The sequence below is a fragment of the Lepisma saccharinum genome, chromosome 24 (assembly GCF_977018435.1).
Source record: "Lepisma saccharinum chromosome 24, izLepSacc3.1, whole genome shotgun sequence".
NCBI lineage: Eukaryota > Metazoa > Arthropoda > Insecta > Zygentoma > Lepismatidae > Lepisma > Lepisma saccharinum.
The window spans coordinates 28,992,155-29,019,084 of NC_139252.1; the positions used below are offsets into that span (position 1 = coordinate 28,992,155).

At 35.7% G+C, this 26,930-nt stretch overlaps 1 long non-coding RNA gene across 1 annotated transcript in view; it reads left to right on the forward strand.

The window, feature by feature from the left end:
• The window catches only part of LOC145978095 (uncharacterized), a 58,255-nt gene that overhangs the window by 11,690 nt on the left and 19,635 nt on the right, over window positions 1-26,930 (forward strand). The gene's annotated exons all lie outside the window — the stretch shown is intronic.

Below are 26,930 nucleotides of genomic sequence, written 5' to 3' on the forward strand. Positions count from 1 at the left end.
ATGCTAATTATGCACTTAATTGTTGTACGATTTCAAATACAAAAGTCAAAGTCGTAAATTTCTGCATCCACTTTATTACTATGCACGATAGCAATTTCATAAAATAGATCGTAATGTGTATTTCATCATTTACAGTGCGTGTGCTATCATCACCGTCAAACACGTGTTAAATATCAACATTATTATTATTTTCATCGTGAGGGAATTAACTAATTTAATAATATAAAATAAATTTAGACATGGATTGCTATCAGTTAATGATTTGTTTTCTAGTTTCAAGCTATAAATGTTTTTATTTTTCTATGTATGCACTTTTATTATGCACTAAAGTGAGTTTATAATGTCTTTCATGAACGTAATTGATTGTTGTAAACTACACGCGAACTACGTGCAGGATGATTAATATTTGTTAAGTGTTAATTGTTATATTACTTCATTGTTGTCGTAACAACAATTTCTGTTATAATAGCAATGTTAATTCTTCGTGTCTCTTTGTTTTCATTTTTAAGTTTCAAATATTTTCATGCGGCAAAGCAACATAAAATCCGAATTGAACATTGTGTTGGCTTTTCTAAGTGCCTCTGTAATGTTTTTTTTAAAGATACAAAAGAATAGATTAGCATAAATATCGTGACACAGAACTGCAAATATTATGGAATATTACGTATTTGCATATAATATGGAACTTTGCAGATATTACAGAATTTTGTAGAATATGCGAAACTTGAAGATAATATGAAACATTGGAGATGTTATTTTACGGACAATATGGAACATAGGCAATAATAGAACTTTAGAGTTAATATGGAACTTGCAAATATTGTGCAACTTGCAGATGACATGGAAATTTGCAGAAAATACTAAATTGTAGAAAAAAATGGAACTTTCCCAAAATATCATAAACAATTATTTCACCCCAGTTACAAGTTACCGTAAAATGTAACAGTGTGCTTGTTAATTTACAAAAACGGTACACAACCCGTAATGTTATGGTAAGTAAGGAGAGTTTGTAATTTTAGTACAATATTAGTACAATATATTATTATTAAAGTATGTAACTACCGTACCTAAACCCGTTTTCTAATATTGAAAATTCATTAGAAAACTGTTTTCCGCGCCCTTTCTACAGAGGTAACGTAATTCTGGAGTGGGTCTATTGTTTAAAGCGGGATGTGAAGCATTAAATTGAATTCCCATGAAGATCGAACCCAGAATTTAATAGTATTAATACATATAACTTTAAAATCTAACTATACTGAACTGGTCTGGTTTAAAGCAATGCAAACGTAGCACATTTTATCAATATCGTTGTTTAAATGATGTTGCGAAAATTATTATTGATGCTATTATTGTTCTTGTTGCTGTAAACGTTTGACCAAAAATAATGAATGCGTTTTTAAATAGCTACGTGATACATTAAATTGTATTTTTAAATGTTATTTTGTGAACTTGTTTGCAGTAATGTTGCGCATGCACTTGTATTATTGATTTTGCATCTTGTATAAGTTTACACAGTAAATGTTTGACCTACACACATTAAAACATTGTATAAGTATGTAGATGCTGAAGAAGGTGGTAATAAATATAAGAATATACTGTAATTCCGTAACTAATTTATATAAGCCTAAGCCTTAGACAGTAAGAAAACTGTACATTACTGCTTTAAAATAGACTGTTATTCTAAAGTTACATTACACAGGGGCCAAGAGAGACTGAATTACACTTTATACATGTTTATCTTCACTGAAATTGAAGAAGCAGATTGCTTTCTATCAATAACTTGCTTCCAAATCTATTCATTTTTTTTATTTTTGTTATTATTGTTGTTGATATTGAAACTGGGGGTCCAGAAAGGGATTCTGGCGTATATACAAATAAAGCGCAAGCACCCCTGGCACTGTAAAAGTTGACTGAAGAAATAACGGACTAAAACCGTAAATTTTCGCTGCCACCGTTAAAAAAATGAATGATTTTGGCCGTTTTTAAAGAAGTAACTGCCACAACATGATTGCCCTAATTGATATAATTTGAACGATTTAGTTCTAAACAATATATTTATGGTATAAGCAAGTGTAATTTAGAATCATTATTTAATATTTATGCTTATTAAGTATTCAAAGTGAAATAAAAACGGTACACAACCGTTTTCTTTATAATAACAGGCAGGCTGTTAAATTTTTAACGGTAGAATATTGTAAATTTTACGGTAATTTCTAACAACATATACCATCGCTCCTTCTAAGGGAATTCTATGGAATTGCAGCAGGAAAATAGCAAGTTTGGCGCGAAAAAAATAGCGCGGCGAGTTTGGCTGTTTTGTCTACATGAATGACGCCCCTGAGGCCAGGTTGTGCTAATCACAAATACACACAACCTTGCCGCGGGTGGACAGAGGAAAGTAATAGGTCCTTCTCTGCTTGTGTACATTCGACGCGGGGGGGTGTTGACTCCGTGCTGCCTTGATCAAACCACTAAACCTTGGGAGCCCCATCTTGACGGCGACTCTCTCGAGCGCCACTCGGGAAAATGGCCGATCTCCCGCCGTTACTTTCCCGAGGACGACGGCGAATTAAGCATCGGAAAATTTTCAAGAAAAGTCAGTTATTACTGCATAAAATTATTACCCCATATGGCACACATGCAACAGTAATGCATCAAATGAACGAGGAAATGAGCATTGAACCGTGTAGCACATCTGAAAGTCAAAGTGCACAAATAAAACTAAATACATCATATATATCGATGTACTAAGGTGTGTTTTATAACCTCTGCGAAGAATCAGGTTTACAGTTTGGTGCATTTTGTGCATCTTTGTATATCGTAAAGGTTGCACCAAAGTGCATCATATGATGCAAGCGAGTATATCTTTCTGTCGAGAGATGCACTTTAATGCATCAGTTTATTCGTTTTTTATGCATCTTCATGCATCTTTCTTGATGATGCACTGAAACCTTTGGTCGAGCTACAGACTTTATGCATTTTTTTTTGTTTCAGATGATGTATTTACTTTACAGTGTGTGTACACATCAATATCAAATCATGTCTCCATAAATCATCATTTTAATGCATATGTAAAATATTCACACTTCACTTCCAGATTACTCATAGCAAACATGCTACCCCAAATGGGCCTAATTTAATTCACAACATAAAATTATTGATGTATATTCTGATTTTTTTTTCTACTGCCACTTTTGGCTGATGTGACGATGAACATGAATGATAATTAAAATGAATTTATTAAAATACATTTACTAATGTCCAGTCTAGAACTCGAACCCAGAACCTACTGTAACGAGATCGTGAGTCGACCAATAAACGCGCCTTCACCGAGGTGACTAAACTAATAGTTTATATTAGAATTTATTTATATTATGACTTGCTAGATGAAGTAAAATTTGTTCTAGTGTATGAACAGAAAAAAGTTAACAAAATTATAACTACTTGCTCGTTACTTCAAAGTACATCATACCCTGCTTAATGTAATTACATTATATCTATTTACTTTCAGGACTTTATCGGAAGTTTGCACTCCAATCATAATATAATATTATTTAATATTTTGAAGGAACGAATGAAAGAAAGAAATTAAAATTTTGATTGCGTCAGCACTTAGGCTATTTGCTCCTGTCGCATAATAAGGGACCCTACCATTTGCCATACCCTAAAACAATGCATGTCTCTGAGGACTAAAAACACCTTACCTAGATTGAAGCTAGGCTGTGAAGGGCACATCGACAAAACACAGCGCAATACACAGTCCTTCAGAGGATTAGACGTCTATACTGATTGTAAGTTCAGACGCCAGAGCCTCGTTGGCCTGCAACATTGAATTAATATTTTAATAAATGTGTGTCTGTACAATAGAATCCAAATATTAAGTGGTAAAAGATAAGCGTGTACAACCTTTTTATGCAATCTATTTCATAGAAAATATTCGTGTTAGGTAATTATATACAATTTGTTCAGTTCATGAACTTTCCAAATGCAGTATATATTTCAGCAGGTTTAAGACATGATTCTAAAATTTGAACCAATATAAATATTTATTTTAGGCTATAGTGTTTTTCATATTAATGAAATTATTGTATCACAATGTAGAAACCGTGATTTTGGCGGACTGCTAAAAGTATGTTTTCTACTCGTATTTAATAAAACAAAGAAATGGAGGCAATATTTTATAATGAAAATTTCTTATATACCTATTAATTCACTGATGATAAAATATAAATTTATTGTAAATAAATAAATAAAATGATGGGTTTGAATTGTAACACTTTGCCGACCTCCGTGGCGGAGTGGTTAGCACAGCACACTACAAGTTCAGGAAACCCGGATTCGAATCCTGGCCTGGCCATGATTGTCTTTTCATGAATTTCATCATATCGCGATTAGCAAAAAGTGGATATATAATTTGCAATAAATTATGTAAGAAATTTTCATATCTATATTATTTAATTTGTAGCTTATTATATTTATTGCACTCAAAGAATATTGACATTAATTTGGATTTTTTATTGCCAAAATTCCAAATCTATTTCCTTGTGCTATGTTTGAGTGATCCTGAAAATCAAGTGTGGTTTTGTATTCCTTAAAATTAGAAAATCTATTTCTTTGCTTGACTGAAACATAAATAATTTCTAGGGGGCCTCCCCGAAGGCGCAGTGATAGCGTCGTCGCCCTGTAATCAAGGTGTCCCGGGTTCGATACCCGGTGGGGGCACATAGTGGTTCGTATCCCACTTTAAACTGTAGGTCCAGTCCCGATTAGCCTTACTGTGCATAAAGTGGACTTAAAACGCCAACTCAATCAATCATTTTCTAGAGAGTAACGAAAGAAAAATGCCTTTAGTGCGCTATTGAGCTAATTGTTAACTTGCAGGAATTTGCAAATAATCTTGATACATTTTCAAGGATATTTAACTTCATGGCAAAATGTTCATCATTGTGTCTTAATTGACACGAACAAATTATAAAGTTTTATTAATTTTTCATCCCTTACGTCCATTCTTTTAATATGTCGTTAATGTCTATATATTCTCTCATACTGAATTCTATCATGTTATTTTCTCATACAACATAGCATATTTAGTGAAAGTATTTTTCAGTTATACATTAATATGACCATGAATTTGAAAGGAAAAATACAGTGAACAAATAAATAACTTATTGAAATAATATTGTTCTGAACCAATGAAATTATTATTATTTGTTTACCATACACATTTAATGTAAATTGTGGATTTGTGATCCAAAGTTCAATGTATAATAATAATAATTACTGTAAAAATAATGGAAATTAAATACAGAATAACAGTTATTATTGCCTTGCTTGTCATCAAGGCATGGTCTGTTTACGTAGTTTGAGGTGAAATGCGAGTTTTAATGCATTCATAGAAATTGTACGGATCCCATAAACCTTATACCGATCAAGACTCATTTTCCTGAAAGTCTTCAACACTGAGTACCCCAGGCATTTGGAGACCCTTTGAGAGAAAATGAGACGAGCATTTTCTTAAATATTTGTGCTCCCTCCCCGCACCAAATTAAGTAAATAGTTAGGATAGCTATTAATTATCAAATTATTTATTATTAGTATTAATCGCAAATATTGTATAGAATCTCTGGTGGATGGTGTGATATTATGCAATGCATCAGTAGTGGAATGAATAATAATTGCTAATTTTTCTCTTGGTGCTAGAATTATCACTTGATGTCGCCGTCTCTTTACGTGTGGAAATGTAAATTGCTGATTACTACGTGTTTTATACATATTTTCTAAAGAGTTAATGAGAGATTTGAACCCTTTATCACTACATTATCAATTTTGCATGTGATTCGTACATATTTCAAATTACTTAACTCCCCCATTCTTCCTGTGTTTGAGGGGGGTCATTGGGAATTTAATATATTGGTTTGAGTTGAGAAGTGGCTGCTGTATTTATCGTGTGCATGATTACTTAGTGTGGTCATATTGCTCCCCCTCCCTCATATTGCATTCAGTAGATGCTGTTATGAGTCATGGGGGTGCATGAGTCACAGCTGAGAAAGAATTGAGCATAGTGAAATTTGCATTGATGTGCAAAAACTAAGCTACACTATGGCACCCCCAAGATGTGATGCAGTAAAAAAAAAAAAAAGTTTTCAAGTGGGCAGTTTTTGGATATGAACTCTTGCAATTGCTATATAAATAATGTATTACATCATTTCGCTTGCGGTCATTTTTTCCGGTTCCGTACATTTGAGCATTGCAGTGGCAAACCGCAAGTTCGTGTAGGAAATTGTGGAAGTGCTTTCATGTTTTTCACCCTTGTCTGGGGGTAGTTCTGGTCTGTTACACACTCAATGGGCTGAACCGGGATTGCCCTCCTGAAAGTCTCAGTGTCTGGACCGAAGTTGAAAGCCTGCAAAGTTTTAGAAAAAGGAAGAAGCGAGTGGATTCGAAACGGAAGAAAAATAGGAAGATCCATTTGAAGCTTAGCCAGAGGGGTGGGAGAGGGGGAGATGGGGAAGCACTCCACCAACGTTTTAGAATTTTGCAACGACCAGTGTCTCAGAAGTACTTTATGGTGCTTTCGGAAAAGTTGGATCGTATATTCCAACCAGAGGGCTATATCTGTCGGTGTTGATGTTATGAATGTACGTCTGTGAACCATTCTTTTTTTTTTCGACTTTGGCAGGGTGTGATGCTTGGCGCTAGCATGCACATTTTGCATGGAGTAGAAAGTAAGGTATTGGTGGTGGGGGAAGAAAAATTTGCAAAAGAAAAAACAAGAAGGTGCTGTATTGGCTGCAAGGTATCATTCTGCACCACACCCCACAAGATATCTTTAGTTGCATGCTCGGTAACGCTCCATGATGCCGTCATGGAAGTACAGTATTTTGTGTAACAAGACAGCTGCTGGATCTTTGCCCTCTCATCCTATTGCACAACCATTATTTTACCGCCTTTGAGGTGTTATATATGTATCTCCAAATGCATTCACCAGCCCAAAACACATACGTAGCGTGAAGGATTATGCAAAAAGGAAGACCAAGGTTTTTTTTGTGCTAGTGACTGAAAATGTCGTGCTTCAATTGAAGGTGGTGCATTTTGCAATGCGGAGAACATTTTCATGATTTGTGTCTCCCGTGCATGTGTTGCGAGGAAACCATGTGTGAGCTCTCAGCAAAATATACTGCTGCGAGAGAGCTGCGGTTATATACCTCCCTACTAAATGCTCGAATGCAGAGTTATGTGACGGCAGCATTTGGCTTGACATAATCAATGGAGGCAATTATGGCTCTTCCTTTTTTTCCCTCCTAGTGGCCAGATCTCCACTTCGGCACTCTCCTCTCTTTCCAGCACACTAACTCACTCCAGGCTGCCCACGGTACGCACTTTGATTGCTAGAACCCGAAAATATATGGTGTTCCTACTCATTGTAGAAAAAAGAGTAACACTTTGACGCAACTGTGCATGTTTTGGTTGGTTCGTTGCTACCCGCCATGCAAGAAGAGAATGGGGGCGTTGAATGGGGTAGGACACATGTGCTCCAACACTCTGCAACCACTCACAATCACACATGAAACTGGCAATGTGCGGAGAGGTAAATCAAAACGAATATGCCGAGTTAATACCCAGCCAGGATCCTCTCAAAAAATGGTGGGAGTTGGACGTAAGGTTTTAGCATAAACGAAAACGAGACACTAAACTCTGTTTTTTATGCATCCCGTAAATGGTGGGAAATTACAGGCATGGTGCTCTAGCCAGCAAAGGCAATTTGATTGCTTTTACATGGAGATTTATACGAAAGGCTAGCGAGAGGAAAGGTGGGGGAAGGGTGCTATTCTCCGAAACAGTGAATGGTAAGTTCACCGCACTAATATGCCACGTCGATTTAATGCTGGATGAATGATTTCCTGAAAAATACCACTTAGCAAAAATGGTACAACGTGCACTCGAGACAGAAATGTCAAATGGGGGAGAGACTTTCAAATGTCAGTTAAATGCTGACCTACGGATGTAGCGGCAGATTATGTTCCATTCTCCCTCGTTTGTTTCGTTTGCCTTTTTATTAACGATGTTGTGGAGTTACTAAAATTCTCTCTTTTTCCTTGTCTTTTTTGACTGGTTTCAAATTTCAATTCGCACCAAAACTCAAAGCAATCTTGAAGAAAGGAAAGTAATTACAGCAATACAATTACGTTTTAATATAAGTAACTTTGCAGCAGCGCAGACACTCTTACTAATTAAATTGTAACGAAATTAAGAGTTATGCTACTTTCTATTTGCACCATGGACACTTCTGGGCTGTAAAAATACCATTGACCTACAGTATAATCGTTACAACCCAGAATTGTCCGTGACTGTACATTCGGTTGAAGATGAATGTAACGAAAAGAGAAAGGGTAGAAGCACTTTCTAAACATAAAGATATTAATTAATAACTAATATGAATAATAATACAGAGTCCATATAATGTGCATTGCTCATTGTTATTAGGGGCACACTGCATTCGTTTAGACTGTCCTTTAAACTGTAGGTCCAATCTCAATTAGAGTACTTGAGAACAAGTGGACTATATTAAAATTACTCTTTAGATTTTCTTGTTCTCTCATTGCAAATATTTTCACTACCTGTGAATCTCTTTTTGTTAAAAAAAAAATATTCACTCTGTCACAATCTTGTTCCATATTTTATAAATGCTGATTTGAATTAAGTTTTTATCGTTGATTGATTGGTTTGGTTATTTTGCGTATTTTTTTCATTCATTTTCTGCTAGTTGCAACGAAAATATTTATCGTGAAACACCTTATATGTTTGAGATATATTCATAAAACTTAGGTGTTGATGGAAAGTTCAGGTAAAAATAACAGTAATTTATTCGGCCACTTTTGAACTAAAGGTAGTTGCAATTAGCAACAGAGGTATTTATTAAGAAATGAGTTGCGATAACCGAGTTAACTTTTTTAATAAGCATCTGTAACTCATAGAATTGAACGGTTTATTTTAAGTGCACAAACATTCACAGTGTGTTTAATGTTCATAGTACGGCCAATATCTAAACAGAGACTTGATGAGTACTGGGAAATCATATGAATTAATGCATTCAAACTTTGGATATGAATACTAGAGCATTTCAGCACCAGCATTTCGTTTTACGACAAGCAACATTTTCTTGGTGGCAAAACTTGACATGAAGTTGCTTCTCGCTTTATGTCTCTCAGCACCATTTTTTTTTTCTGCTTACGTTTTCCAAGTAGTATTTCCGCTTCCCCACGTTCTTCCCAGCAAAGCACAGAAACTCCAATAAATGCCTCGTTGCGAAGAGAAGGAGGGGGGATGGAGGAAGCAGCCTGCGTTTGTGTCCCAGTGTCCGGTTACCATAAGTGCTGCGAGTTAATTATCTTTATGGGCTGAGCAGCACGTTTGGTAATGGACAGGGGTAGGCAGTGCACAGCAGGCAGGCTTAGATAACGCCACATTATATGAAAACCCTTTTCTGTCTCTATCTGGCTTCCTTCTGCGGTCTTTTACCAAAAAGGCCAGCCATGTTGGTGCAAAAAGGCTTGTGCACAGGAACCACTACTGTGCTGCACATGCTTCAAGAAAAAAATATCATGAACCATTATGTTTGTTGGGAACAGAGCTAATTAAATGAGAGGGGCAGTGAATCCCTTACTGAAGAATGTACTCACCATTTGGAACATTATGTTCACAGTTGTGTCATAATATTTATTGCTAGTCATTCAGAATTTTAATAAAAACAATTTCGTGATATAACTTAGTGCTACTTTTATGCTGACATAAGCAGTGACAATGTTTTAGACTGCAGTGAAATTGATAGCATGCACTAAGCTTACAGATACGAATTTCCTAACCGTTATTGTAAACTGAATAGAGTAATATATTATTAATGCAAGAATTCATACGGAGGAAGGGGGAGTGGAATATTGCATATGTTTGCAGCTTCGCCATGCTAGTACTAAATTCGCGCACTGAAGGTTGTGTTTAACAGTTTCCAGGCATTTTCAGAATAAAACTCCAACTAATTAATTGAGTTTAAACAGGGTTGCAACCAAAGAAAGTATATATATAATCGATTCACTAGCAAGTAGAGTGGTCGACGCAAGCTATTGAGTTCCGATCTGAGTCTGGGCGTTCCTTTACGCTACTGTCAATTCATGACAATTTCATATAGTTATCAGCATCCTCAACATTGCGATTATCCTAAGGAGGCAAAACAAATAAACACAATACTATTTTTGGCATAAACCTACACCTGGCAAAAACAAATTACTGCATATCCTTGCAGAATGCATAATAATGCTATTTCAGCTGACATCGACATGTATACTCCTTCCCCTATCAAAAAAGCAAAAGCATTTTAATTAGGAGTCTGGTCTCCAGGGGCAAACGACCTTGAAGAATAACAATTGAGCTTTCCAATTAACAGTCTTCAACTGAGTGGTTAGGCTTATCCAAGCAACCATCTTATCGCAATACCTACAAGGCATATCGCACCACAGACTAGCTACCCTTAGAAAAAAATATTACATCACTTTTCATGGCGCCTTTCTGGCGCTGATAAAAAAAAAAACTCGGAACGTGTTGATGCGATAGAAATGTTATTATGAGTAAATGGCGATGGTGCTTAGGGAAAGCGAAGATTGGCGAGCGGATATCTCGATTTGGATTTTTATATATAACGCCCGCTGATGAGGTACGCCCAAAGCGTATTTTAATGACTGTTGTAATTAGCTCTCTTGCATGTCGAGTACCAATTATCAAGTGCATAAATTTCGCGTACTGGTTGGGGGCGAATCGGAAAATGAGTTAACGGTTCGAAATGAGAAGAAAGAGGGAAGATTGAGTTTTATCTGGCGAGTTGTGGAAAATGTGGTTCTTTTTTTTTTTGCCCAGGTCAATTGTCTTGTTATGTCACTTGGCGCTTAGTTTTTTTTTAACTGTGTTCTAGTGAAGCGCGATTCTATCCTATTCTTTTTGTTACAAAATTTGAATATTCGTGTTTTCTTTGTTTTGACCTGCCTCTTCATATTTCACGTTGTTCTACTTTTAGTATTTTAAATCTCCTCCAGAATGTTACAACTTAAGTGTTTGTCGATTTTAACTTGTTTCCTCGAATCGTTGTTAAGAATAGATTTTTATTGTAATTTGGTTATTTAACGTCACATTTCTTCCATTTTTGCCTAAACTCCGTGGCGGAACAGCCCTTGAAGGGCAAGGGCCTGCCAGAGCGGCTTTTCATAAGGTGACGCGCGGTTAGAGGATCGGATCCCATCGCAGCTGTTTTTCTGGCTTCCGTGACCGTAACCCTCTACTTTTTATTTTCAAGGAGCTTCCCAATTGCTCTCACGACGCTGGCTCAACGCCGAAATTTTGGGGGGTTCCACCGGGAATCGATCCCGGGACCGCTCGCAACACCGGCGAGAGCACTAACGCGAAAACCCAGATTTTCTGCTACTTTTGGCTAAACGCGACGACGAGAATGAATGATGATGTGACGACATTGATGAAAGCACACTCACAATGAACATCCATGCCCAATCCAGGATTCGAATCCGGGATCCCTGGCTCTCTGCCAAAGAGGTCGGCATCTTGTTTTGTACGCGTTATCGGACACCACTATGACATGCAACATTTGTGAACCAAATATACACCCACGCTTCCAGTACACGTTGCTATTGGTATGCTTGGTAACACACCTATATTTTTCAAGCAATTTAAAGAACGGGAAACGCCTTGATAGAAAACCTCTTCCGATATCCTAAGATATATCTTTAACCTTGATATCTAGTCAAGTCGACAATAAACACGGAAAAAAGTGGATTCGTTTTTACCTTATCTATTAGGACTAGTTACAACAAGATTTTTCAATCTAACATGAGCTGGGTTGGTAAGTGAATACTCAATTGGAAGAAACATTTAAGTGGCCGGAATTATTATCTCGGGGAATTGCGAACTACAATATACGTTTGTGAGCACTGTCCATAAGATCATTCTACTTCACTATATACTGTCGCCTCTTAATTTAGTGTAGCCCTATATATATATTATTTATCAGGTATCACGTGATCGAATTGGACCGGTATGAGCCGGTATGGCATACCGGTAGTAAATTAAGATGCCGGAAAGGATACCGGCAGTAATTTTTTAAAATTGGCAGTTATTTATTCTTGCTGATCGCACAAGTAGCTACACACAGAACTCAAAACGTGTCAATTGACACATATACAACACATTAACCTGTATAAACTGCAAATGATGCACTTTCTAGTGTGTCAAAATACACACAGAAATGCATAAAGGGCCCTTTTATCAGCTGGTGTTCCGCATGATGCACTAAAAATGCATCAATTGGGAATTCTAGACAAGATCATTTCAAAGATAACAAAATTTCACTTTCAATGCATCAATTGACACAGCTGAATGTGTCATTTTTATCTTTGAAATGATCTTGTATGATCTTCCCAATTGATGCATTTTTTCGTGCATCACACAGAACACCAGCTGATAAAAGTGCTATTTTATGCATTTCTGTGTGTATTTTGACACACTAGAAAGTGCATCATTTGCAGTTTATACACGTTAATGTGTTTTTGGAGTCAAAATATACTGTATGGTCAATTGACACTTTTTGGGTTCTGTGTGTACGCAATGGCCAACAACGTACTCGCTAAAAATGTTAAAATAGGTTCTAAAATTTTAAAATAGGTTCTAAAGTCTTAAATTAAGCCTGAAAAATCTGGAAGTTGGTTCCAAAAAACTTAAATCGTTCAGAATTCCTGAAAAATACTGATAGTTAAAAACAAAATTTCAAAACAACCGTAAGAAATTTTGATAGGTGTATATACATAATAATAACCAAATATTAATTTCTTAACCACATTTTCATTTGTATACATCATCTTCAAAATTATTCACAAATTATTGTAATACTATACATATGGTCTTAGCAAAAGTTACTTGTTTAATGAAAAATAATTAGGCATTGAATTTTTCGTCACCAAACAAAGTAAATACCTCTGCGTGATAGAAAAATCATGCGAAACCTAAAAATGATATAGAAACCTAAAAAAATATATAAAAACCTTAAAAAAAGGTTCGATTTAGGCACATAAATAAAATAGGTTCTAACAAGCAAAATAGGTTATTTTAGGCACTGTAAAACATCATTAGTTGTTTTGTTTTTTAATGAATCGCAGACATAACGTGTGATTTCTTATTTACCTGCAAAGGAAAAAATAGGTTAAAACCTAAAATCACAGGTCTAGTCATGAGAAACGCAACAATAGCGCCGAGAATGTGCTAGAAAGTTCTGAACTGAACCAAATATAGGATTGAATTAACATACTCAATCAAAACCATTTAGAATCAACCAGTAACGTGTTTAGAATTGTATATGATATTGGTATAAAAGGACGGCCTTTTACAGAATGACAAATTGCAATACATTAAACAATGTATCAGTTGACAAGACAAATCACAGTGACCATGCATGTTAATTTTATGGGTGATTTTTGTGGCTGCAATAGTGAGTGGTTTAATGTCTGATTGTCATGCGTTGCACAAATAAAAAAGGCTGCATAATTTGTGGTGATAAAAGAGAGAATGAGGAATATATGTTATTTAAGAAATCACACAAAAAAAGGATTGTATCAAAAGACAGAGCATGCTGGCTGTAATTTATTTCTAATTTGGCCACTGCGTACACCAACGACATGAAATAAGATGAAAACTTACATTTATATCACACAAATGCCTAAAAGTTGTGAGCACTTCAGAATGTCGAAAATTATTTTTTTTAGGCTATAAGTTTATAGGCTACCTTGTGTTCTTTGAGATCAGGTGCTAAGTATTGTACGATTTTTTATTTTTTATTATTTTGATTTGCTTTATTTTACTTCGCTTTTTGTGCCACTTTTGGCTAATTTGCGAAGATGGAGATGAGTGATGACATGATGAAATTGATGAATGGACACTCACAAACATCCACGCCCCTGCCGGGATTCGAACCCGGATCCAAGTATTGTTCGAATTGTAACAAAAATATTGTTCATGAATTCAACGCATTCTTCCGGTAATTAACTGAATGAGATAAGATCACATCACATTGTAAATTAATTAGGGCTGAGCCGATGCCGATGTATCGGTATCAGCCGATACAAATGGTGTCGGTGTCACAATGTATCGGTTAAAGTTTATTTTCCGATAGCAGCCGATACTTTTCCGGCACGGGGTCCGCAAAAATCTTGCTTGACACTTTCAGGAATCTAATCGTTCTGGAAATTATGCAATATTCGAACTTTCATTTTATTTTGCACCAATTTTGCTTAAAAAGAAACTGGATTTTGTGATCATAGAATTTTGAAATTATGATGTAATTTTTGAATATTTTAAAGCGAAATACTTGGTAAATTGACGCATTCAATTGGTGTAGAATACTTACACACTAATTGATCAATATTTTGAATAACTTTAAATTATTACAATTTTCAGGTAATTCAAAAAATTATGTTTTTGATTTAGAGAAATTAATCTTTAATTACAATAAATACCACTTTTAGTTTCACTAAAATGCACAAGATCGGTGATTTTTAATGAAGCAAGTGTACGAATATGTTCAGACAAATCCTACCCTTATTACACTCGGAAAACTAAATGCACCATATCGATTGATGCACCAGTGTGTTTTATGGTTTCTTCAAAGAATCAGATTCACATTTGATGCATTTGGGTGCATTTTTGTATGTCGTGAAAGGAACACCAAAGTGCATAATTTCATTCAAGTGAGGATTCCTTTCAGTCGGGATGCACTTCAATGCATCAATTGATGCGTTTTGATGCGCCTTCCTGCATCTTTTTTGATGATGCACGTTTCGTCTGAGCTTCATAAACTCTGTAGCTCAGACCAAACGTTCAAGTGCATCATCCAAAAAGATGCAGGAAGGTGCATCAAGGAACATCAACTGATGCATTGAAGTGCATCTCCTGGACTGTAATAAATCCTCATTTCAATCAAATGATTGCACTTTGGTGTTTCACGACATACAAAAATGCACCCAAATGCATCAAATGTGAATCTGATTCTCTGAAGAAGCCATAAAACACACTTTACTGCATCAATCGATGCATTCTGGTGAATCAATCGATATGATGCATTTAGTTTATTGTGTGTAGTGCACGAAAAATCCTTCATCCGAAATGATTCTGTAGCCATAATAAATATTTAATAGTGTACACGCGACATTGTACACGATATATACTGCAATGTAAGTCTATTAATAACATTATTCAATACACTATTAGACCCTATTGTTTATTGTGTCACATTTTTTTTTATGTGCAGTACGTGTGGAATGATTCGGAATATTGTTTATTTGAACCGGGCGCGATAGAATTAAATGTGTGTAATGTGAGCGTCCAGAAATAGATTATTTTATTTTAAAAAAAAAATCACTGTTACACTCGCATAAATTTAATACTGGAGTTAATAAAATATTTCGGTTTTAAGCACATTTGCTCTGCAAATTTCTCAATAGTTTTAATCTCGTGTTACTCTTTTATTAACAGAAAAACTAATTCTAGCGATCATTTTGTCTCAAAACTAAGGAATTCAGTAAAAATCGTCCACTGCTGACACTGCGATTCTATATTTTCTGGATTTCCTACCGAAAACTACGGCACGAGTCACGCCAGGAACGGGTAAGCCAGCCGAGCGGTTAGTCTCGCCAGGAACGGCGGCCATTTTAGCGTCTCACCAACGCCCCGTATCGACGTCCGCCAACCGGCGCTCGCGACGATCGAAGAACTCGTTGCCCCGTTCGACCGTCTCCTGCACAGCCCAGCGGGACACCAACGAAGCAGAGACAAATCCATACTGCTCTAGTCAAAGGGGCTATTAAAATAGCTCAAGGATAAAGTTTCCGCGCAGATAAATCCACGCTTTGATATCTTTCGGCGCTATTATTCTGGCAGATAGATTTTCCTCATGTTTTTTTCTCTCCTATTTTTCTGGCGCGATGTGAAGCACACAACGTACATCAACTGAATGTGTTCTGAGCTGCAATCTGCAATGTTTCCTTTTTAAAGTAACAGTTCTTATTTGTACATTTTTATTATTTTGTAGCAAATTATTATGAAAATTAATAACAAAGAATGCATACTCTCTGAAAAACGTTTTTTTTAAACATAAGCTTTGCATTATTCTACCCCATCTTGTATATTGTACATAAGTAATGTTATTATTTTGAAACTGATCTATGTTTACTTTGGTACTGTTTTGGCTTATTTACTTTATTTTATCTTATTTTTTGTGTTGTTTTTTTAACATGTTTCACTATAGTTTCTTTCCGGTTTAAAAAGGCTTTGGAAATTTCAATAAATAAATAAATAAATAAATATTCGATTAATCTCCTCCTACACACAAAAGTAAATGCATCAGTTGAAGTAAAAATGCATCAAGTCTGTAGCTCAGACCAAATGTTTAAGTGCATCATCAAAAACGCATTCATATGATGCAGTAAACTACACTCGACATAGATAGGAATACTCACTTGCATCATAATGATGCATTTTGGTGTCATCTTTAAAAACGATATATACAGAAATGCATCAAACCTGATTCTTGACGAAGGCCAAAAAACACATTTTGGTGCGTCAATCGATGCATTTCTGGCGCATCAAATAGATTTGATGCATTTCGTTTTCTGTGTGTAGAGTAATAAAGCACGTTCAGCCATGAGACTTATGCCATACATCAAATAAATTACTAATTGAGATTTGAGATTTTTAATTACTTGTAACATAAGTTGATCAACAGCAAATATATTGTTAAAATACATAATAATACAAGTCTATTGAGAATTCATTTGTGTAATAAAATCTCGTCACTTGCAGATTCGAATGCAATTATGGGTCCCGGGTTCGATACCCAGTGGAGGCACATAGTGGTTCGGATCCCACTTCAAATTGTAGGTCCAATCCCGATTAGCCTTAATGTGCATAAAGTGGGCTTAAAACACCAATTCAATCAATCAATCAATCGAATGAAATTATTGCGAATTAATACAATAGCCTATAGCTATGCTCTGTGGACAGGCGTGGCCAAGGGTGGGTAACCCTGTCAAAATACCAATTTTTTGATAAAAATTATTGAAAATGTACAGATAATAATGAATAGGAAACTTTCAAATATTCGATTCTAGGTTTTCTAGTTTTCTAGTTTCTCTACTCATACCTGTATAATATAAATGTGTAATAAAATATTGTAGTATTTTTCCACATTTCTGTTTACAATATTACACTATTTATTAAATTAGTTCATAATTTGTAATTATTGGAGCTACTAGGTATATCGCTCTGTGAAACGTAACCAAACGTAAAGTTTAAACCATTTACAATGCAACATTTGAATTTGTGTAATCTATTTTTTTTCCAATATTTAAACTTTGGTTAAAAATCCATTTTTTGAATTACGTATTAACAATGTGATAACGAAATATAATTTTAAAGACATTACCCACTCGGTCACTTTTTTTAGTGCTTTTAGAAATGTTCAGATTCATATCGTATATTATCCATTTTAAAGTTCTTGTACAAATAGACTAATTTATGTTTTCTTTACTAAACAATGCTAACTTACTTGCACATTTAGTTCAATCCTTTTGTAATATTATTTTGATTTTTTAGATTTTTGTTTTTCATGCTTGTCTTTAATCTGTGGTTATTTTAAAATTTCATTCGATGTATCATGTTCAACTACCAATTAGACTGTTTTATTGTTTTCCTCACATTTTGTGAAAATTAAACAAATATATGTTAGAAAGAAATTCATTGTGTTAGAGTAATAGCTTACATATTTCAAAATTATTAACTTCTCGGTAAAACACATATTTTACTGTTTCAGAAATGTAGAATTTATTTTGTAATAAACATTTCTCAATATGAAAGCAACGTGAAGATGAACATAATGTCTTATTCGTGAATAAACGACGAGTCATAATTTACAGAAGAGGTCATTTAATATTAATTTCGAACACTTAAATCCAAATATTCATAACAATGTTATTTTGTAAATTTCATTTTTTTTAAATATTGAATTTGATGTTGCAGGACATTATAAACATTTAAGTTTCAGACTAAAACTTCCAACGTACAAATACATCTTCATGAAAATTTAAGCTCCTTGCGAATACACTTGATCGTAATGGAATGTCTGAAATTTACCTAAGAGCGTACATAAAAAAATATATCAATATTTATATAGTTTGTTTCTGCTGCACAAAATTATGATGATGATAATTCAGCTCATCGCACATTAATTTGATAGTGATCGTATGAGTGATGATGATGTAGCGTACATAACCTGGATTCTAATCTTCGCAACCAGTAGTTTCTCAATCGTTAAAACTGTCATTAAATATATTGTTTACGTTTTCATAAATAAGCAGTCATTATATACTAATTAAAATCATACCGAACCTAATTGCATAATGTGTTGCATCGATAGAAATTAACATAAATTAGCTTTTATGCAATATTGTAATTGTTACTAATTCTCGGTGACAGACAGTCAGTTTAAGAAATACATTCAGAACCTTTCTATGTGCACATGTGTGGGCATTTAAACATTATTCGCCGGTTTGTAGAGAATAAGCTGCTCTTTCCGGCTCACCGAGAAAAAAAAGTGTGATAGAATGTAAAACAGTGCGTCCGTATGATCTATTCCCTTTGGCGCACGCACACAATACACTGTAATTAACAGCCTAATAGGTTATAAATTATTCTTTCAATTTAAAACGAACGGGATCCGAAAGCATATCTTGTTACACGGGCCGTGTGACGTCGCACTGATGCATTCTGGGAGGTTGACCAACGGGACACCACTTAAAAACGCTCATGAATACAAATGAACAATATAAAGAACAGTGCGGTGGAATTTAAACAAAAGACAAACTGAATATTTATGCAGAAGCAGTGCACTAACAATGTAAAGACCCGGCTGTAACATATTCATCAGTAGCTGGATTTGTTGGGTAGCAAATCTGGCTATGTTTGTTCACTATGCTACTAACACTTAATATGCATGTATAATGCAATGCAAATTATTAAGGGACAAGGAATAAACTTGCGCACAAATTGCAATTCAGATTATGTGTAATTCGTGTTCTGTAATTCGTATTTACGATTTGAGATAGAAAAAAATGAATATGCAGGAAAGAATAATTACATTGTAGCAAATGTCATCACCATGTTTGCGGAACTAAAATTAAATACATCTGTCCTTCATGGTTTAGTGGTTACAGAAACGCATTGTCAGCCAAGAGAGCTGTAGCTAGGGAAATCTGCGGCCAAGGATAAAATAGATTCTGGACGAATTCTACGCCCCACTCACTTGGAATAATAGTTTCTCTCATATTTTATACAGTTCCTTTTTAATATTAATTAATTAATAATTAATTAATATTAAGTCTACTTTATGCACAGATAGGTTAATCGGGACTGGTCACAGTTTAAAGTGGGATCCGAAGCACTGCGCAATGTGCCTCCACCGGATATCGAACGAGGGATGTTAGCACTACGACGACGGGGCGGCTATTTTAATATACATGCAGAAACAAAAGAAGACAAAAGTAACCCCCCCCCGTAAGGCACCTGTAGCAAAACTAACATTAATTTTTGTCCCAAGTGATCTACAACTTTTTTCAAAATTCTGGCAAAGCTTACTGAGATAAAATTCTTCTACAAATGATTCGGAATGTACATTTGGCATTATTTAGTTTTCCAATCTCACACAGAACTCAAAACGTGTCACTTGACACATATATTATGTTTACTCCAATAACACATTAACGTGCATAAACTGCAAATGATGCACTTTTTGGTGTGTCAAAATACACACAGAAATGCATTAAATGGCAGTTTTATCTGCTGTTCTTCCGTGTGATGCACTAAAAATGCATTAAATGGGAAGATCGGACAAAATCATTCCAAAAAAGCAAAATTACACATTTAGCTGTGTCAATTGATGCATTAAAAGTGAAATTTTGTTATCTTTGAAGTTATCTTGTCTGATCTTCCCAGTTGATGCATTTTTAGTGCATCACACGGAACACCAGCTGATAAAAGTGCCCTTTTATGCATTTCTATGTGAATTTTGACACATCAAAAAGTGTATAATTTGCAGTTTATGCACGTTAATGTTAATGTGTTATTGCAATCAACATACTATATGTGTCAATTGACACGTTTTGGGTTCTGTGTGTACAATAATGTGACAAAACAGTCTTCTGAAAAAATCCTTTCGCAAAGTATCTGGAAAGAAATTATTCACCCACTCTATTACTTTAGTTATCACTTCATCAATATATTTTGAGTGATTGATTAGATTTGGTTATTTTACGTCGTTTTTCTACCACATTTGGCTAATCGCGACGATCGGTATGAGTGATGATATGATGAAATTAACCACGATTAATATTTTTTAAATTTATTTTTAAAAAAAAATGCTTTATAAACAAACGGATATTACTAAGTGACAGATGTCTTTGTAAAATGAGGTTTTAACGGTTCAAACCCACCTCGCTAGTTTAGAAAATATGTTGCATTAATTTTATAATCAAATCATCAGTAAATCAAAACGCTATATTTTTAAAAACCCTTACATATGGTTAGTTGGGGATGAATTGACACATCTAGTCATATGTTCATATCTAATTTTATGTAATACTGTCTCGGTATTTTAATGAAAAATAAACCTTTGACGATAATTTATAGAAAAAACAAAACAAACATTAACTAATTTGATAGATAGTTTGTAAAGTATTGAAAGTAAAGGCCTATAGTTGTAACATTGAAATGGAAAGTAATGTAGTTAATGTAATTAGTGTGCATCAGTATTTAAATCTAAATTATTTAGGGATCAGCGAAAAATAGCAGAAAGGCGACGTACAAATAGGAAGAATACATACTAATAACAGATACAATCGTGAAGTGAGGTGAGTGTATACAATGAATCATTGGCGTATCACAATATCTTGCTATCTAACAAGGCAAAATACATTGCATGTCAATGTTCCCTTGATCGATGGTACTTGCCGTGACAAACATTGGCCGATATACTGTACCTTTGAAAAAGATGGAAAGTAAGAGAAAATAATAATAACATGAATTTGACGTGCAGGTGATTTCGGATTGGTCGTGGGTAATGGGTACATTTCCACAAAAACAAAAGCAAAACGAAAGAAACTCCTATTGGCCGATGGAGAAAATACAATTATCCGTCCTCCTTATCGTCATTCGTGATGCTTTAGCCCATTTGCATACATTAGAGAAGTCCCGGACAAGTTTCGTCGCAAGAGTTGAAAACTTGGAATTTTTCTCTCGCCGAAAAAAGAAACAACTCGCGTGCAAGTTAATTAGGTTCATTTATCTGGCTCGGAAACGCGCCCGTCTCGTTACAAATTACCCGATTTGCATTCATAACACTTGCCCGTCGCTCGAAAACCAAAAGATTTCGCATTCTGAAGATAAAAAATGGGCTGAAAGTAGATTTCGACAGCTGAAGAAGCTCGGAAGTAATCGCATAAGAGTTGTTCTTCCAAGTCCACTTTATGCACAGAAAGGCTAATCGAGACTGGATCTTCAGTTTAAAGTGGGATCCGAACAACTATAGGCCTTCACCGGGCATCGAACCCCGGAACACCTTGATTACAAGGCGGCGGCGTTACCATTAGGCCGTTCGGGTTCGAGTCCTATCCTTCCTCATTGCCATCCAAGCATCATTTATCCTCATCGTCGCGAATAAGGTTGAGAGGCAGAAACAGGACGTAACATAAAAATACAAAAATGATAACGAATTGCTGAATGCAGTGAAGCACAAATAATCAATACTACGCACTAAAATGCATTAAGTTTAAGCCTGAAATATTGAAATATAAAACGCTGTGATACTTGATATGCCATACATCTTCATTTTCTCTTCAAAAATCAACATCGAACTATAAGTAACTGTTCCCGTACATTTTAAATTGTTAACAACATTACAAGTTTTATCTAGGATTCCACATGTTGCCAAATATTGAAAACAGTAAGGTATATACTATACTCTTGAACAATTGGCTAAATGTTGATTACCAAAAAGAGAAACAAGAATTCTTATTGGCAAATACAAGAAATGGGGAAAAAATGGGGTGCTGAAAAATGTGGGAATTGTCAGCTTGATTTTTCTCGGATTGTTGCAAATTTAGATTCTCCTTAGAACATGCCATCACTAACAGCAATGTGTGAGGTAGGCTTGACGAAATAAAGCGGAAAAATCGGCTTGATATCTTAGACACAACACAACGAGTTTGAGACGGTCATTAAACCTAAGGAGCCACATATGTGTTTATAAAGCACAGGGCCTTGTAGGCTTTGAGCATTAGCTTGGTGCATGTAATGTTACCTGTAAGCTAGTATTTCACACCACGTTAAAGCTGGAGAACGCTTATCGTCTTGAATTAGTGAGATAAATTCAGCGTTGAAACGAACTCGCTGCTCAACCTGCCTTCGCGAATTCGACACACCGATTTTCGTGGAGTTTTTTGCCCTTCCACACCTTTGCACACAGGAGGTTCTCGTGTCGATGCGTGCATACGGAGCTAGTACGTGTTTAGTGCGACCCAGCACACATCGCCACAGGCGCACAACACAAACAAAAACACACTGCAAGATACCAAGGCATAAACACCACGATTACATGCTTCAATCTGAAATACCAACACTCAGACAAGAAGACTTACCTCGCCGCACCACCGGACCGAATTGTAACTTGGGTCTGACTGAGTTTGGAAAAAAAAAATATGGTGCAAATGGTCAGTCAAGAAGTGTGAACTGTTCCTTACCCCCCCACCAGTCGTGAAGTTCCCACCCCCGAACCACCCAGTTGTTTTTCCCCATAAGTCAAAAGTTGGCGTTTTTACCCTTTTGTAAAAGCGGAGACCTTGACATCATCGAATTTTACAGCCCTCTTTTGGTAAAAAGGGTGGCAATGGTGAGGGTTAGCGCCACCCGTGGATGGTAGAAGGTTTCCAGAGGGTGCAATGCCCTCTTCCTGCAGTGTCGTGGTTGGGCAATGGTACCAAGTCTTTTCAGACTATCAATCAATCAAAGTAGCCGACAGAAGCCTGCTGTTTTATGACAAGTACTAAAGTTCTGACAAACATGTAGCATTTCAACCTTACCAGATATAGTACAAACTTGATTCCACTTACAATCACATTTAGTGTCAATTCTGGTCGCAAATGACTCGTAAGTAATTAACGCTCTGGTACTTCTAAACCTGGAGGTTTTGTCATAGTTGCAAACACTCAGAGAACTAAATGCATCATATCGACTGATGTACCAGAATGCATTGATTGATGAGCTAAATTGTGTTTCATAGCCTCTGCGAGGAATCACATTTACATTTGATACATTTTGGTGCATTTTTGTACGTCGTAGAAGAAACACCAAAGAGCATCATGTGATGTAAGTGAGGATCAAATTCAGTCGAGGTACACCTTCCTGCATCTCTTCGATGATGCATTAAATTGCATCTCGACTGAAAGAAATCCTCACTTGCACCATACACTCAGAGAACTAAATGCATCATATCGATTGATGAACCAGAATGCATCAATTGATGCACTAAAGTGTGTTTTATGGCTTCTTCAAAGAATCAGTTTCACATTTGATGCATTTGGGTGCATTTTTGTATGTCGTGAAAGCATGCACTTCAATGTATCAGTTGATTCGTTTTGATGCACCTTGATGCGTTTTGATGCACCTTCCTGCATCTTTTTTTGATGATTCACTTAAACGTTTCTTATGAGCTACATAAACTCATTAGCTCAGACAAAACGTTTAAGTGCATCATTCAAAAAGATGCAAGAAGTGCAGCTCGACTGAAATAAATCCTCACTTGAATCAAATGATGCACTTTGGTGTTTCTTTCACGACATTAAAAATGCACCCAAATGCATCCAATGTGAATCTGATTCTTTGAAGAAGCCATAAAACACACTTTAGTGCATCAATCGATGCATTCTGGTGTATCAATCAATATGATGTAGCCCGGGTTCGAATCCCGGTCGGGTTTGGTTGTTTGTGAATGTCCATTCATCAATTTCATCATTTCATCACTCATCCCCATCTTCGCAAATTAGCCAAGAGGCACAAAACGCGAAGTAAAATAAACTAAATCAAATCAAATCAAAATATGATGTAGCCTGTGTGGAGGACTTCAATCAAGTGTGCGAAATAAACTTTTGCTCTGTAGGGTGAGGGGTACTAGGGTATGTCATCCATTACTGAATCTAGATACACGTGCACAGGAATTATTATTATGAAATAATATTAAGAACAACAATAACTTGAAGAAAACATTAAAAAAATGTAAAAACCTCACATTCATTTCCTTACGAAGCTTTCAGACCGATACGCAAGCGACACGGGTAACTTGATAACGAAGAAATAAATGCATTGAAGAGACACGACAAGCTGCACGTCCCACTTGTCGCTTGCGTGTCATTCGTATTAGGCCATTTTTCATCGTGTCGCCTCGATCTCTTGGTCGCGCATGTGCGGTTTCTCTCTTATAGCCTGAAGGGACTCGTGTCGCTTCGGTGTGAAAGCTCCCTTGCACAATGTTTTCCTCGAGTGTTCACGGTTCCATTGCATTCTGTATTGAATTCCAATTTTTTAAAAACATATTATCATTATATTTTGCAACAAATATGTATTACACATTTACTGTTTCTGCAGAGCCTCCCCGATGGCGCAGTGGTAGCGTCGTCGCCTTGTAATCAAGGGGTCCCGGGTTCGATACCCGGTGGAGGCACATAGTGGTTCGGATTCCACTTTAAACTATAGGTCCAGTCCTGATTTGCCTTACTGTGCATAAACTGGACTTAAAACACTAAATCAACCAACCAACTGTTTCTGCAGAAAATTTAGCCGTTTATTTTTAGAACCAAATATTTTTAAGATTTCTCGTAGAATTACATTCATATATTATTATGTATATGTACATAGGATAATATACATAGATATATATTATATACATACCATATATGTACCCTCAGTAAATATGCAACCACTCAGCAGATTCACAATTAGTACTAGTGGATTAACTTTGCAATTATTTTTAACAAAACATGTGATTTTTCTGTAAACAATCAGTTTGACTTTCGTTTGTTATTTCTGAAGATAGTGCAAAGTAAATAAAATTATGTTTAGGCGATTTTTTTCAACAATATAGCTTAGCACTCGGTTGAAGTCTGGGTTAGTCTGAGACACGTCTTGTCACCCTGAAGCCACAGCTCAATCTGACACTGTTGTGGAATTGTGGGTACCCAGAATTCCTAGCGCTGCATCTGATTGGCTGCGATTCCTGGGATGGCGGGAAAGAGACATCTGGTTTATTTAGTTCAGAGGGGTTACATATTTTTCATGAAATTTGCACAGGGATAATACAAGATGAGCTAGGTTACACAAAAATAAATCATGAAATATAACTATTTGACAAAAAAGAAACGCAGACATGTCAGAAAATATTAAGGTAATCTTTTGAAAAATATAATAGAGCTCTTCTGGTCATTTTCTAGTTTCAATTTTTATAAGTCTGTCTCGAGATGAGACCGAGACATGCCGGATCTCGTACTAGGGGCAGAGGGAAGAAACAAACACCCCTCTTATGGCGCTACGTTGTTTTCACCATGGTCAAATAACAATTTATTAAACTTCCAAGAGCTTTTCCTCCACCATTCTGCACCATTGCCTGCATACGACGTCTCCATTGTCTGGATATTAAACAATGGACAATAAGACTTCTTGCACATGGTTGAGAAAAAAATGTCGTTGTATTGTTCGTAGCAATGCAATTTTTTCTGAAGCTTTGAAGTTCCAAGAATCGCTATCGATCTCTGCAACAAAGAATCGATTAATTATTCAATATTCGCATTCATTTCTTTCGCAGCTGGTCTGAGAAACAGTGTACGGATCACTGAGAAGATCCAAGGCGTTCATATTCAGGTAGGTCAATAAACAACAATATTTTACATTATTTGTTGCGTTTCAAAGAAACAAATTGATATTAAAAAGATTCGAAATAAAAATTATTTACGTAAGTTCAAAGATACTTTATAGATTTATAAAACATGATGCATTTTCGTGCATATTCAATATCAGATGCATTTAGAATTTGCTTGAGGCAACAGCCTTTATGTTCTATTTAAAAAAAAGCTATTTAGTTCGTTAGTGTTCTGGTTGTACAATAGAAGGTATATAAACATCTCGACTGAATCTAAAAATTGATGTAATAGCTATAGTTATGACTTGTTTAGATGAGGTTCTATGCCAACACAAAACGGCATAGTTAGTGAAAGGAATTACGTACTGTGTAATAACTATAAAAGGATGCAGATATTTATTTAATTGCCTTTTTAATTCCTATGTAATAAAATATAGGCTCTATGTTAAATTCGTTTCATATTGTTCGAAATTGTGTCGAGTTTGCTTTGTAATCGATATTACCGCATATGCTGTGCGTTATGCGTCCAGGTGTTTTTTTTTAACAGTGATGTGCGTCTACGCGTAAACAACGATAGTCTACATTCTACACGTAGACTATTTTATACACTTAGATTACGTAGTCTATGTAAACAACATGGCGAAAGGTGATAACTTAGCAAAGGGCGCCGTGGAATAAATAGAAACTTATACTGCGTATCAGTTGCTGATGTGTGAGGAGAATTTTTCATACTCTTTCTTCCAAATTCGAACAATTTCTCATCTAGGAAGAAACCTAATATAGGAAATATTATAGTGTTTTATGGGGAAAGGACCACTCTTGCCTCATGACTGTCATCTGTTGTTGTTTTTTGCATACTATTTATCTCCTTCCA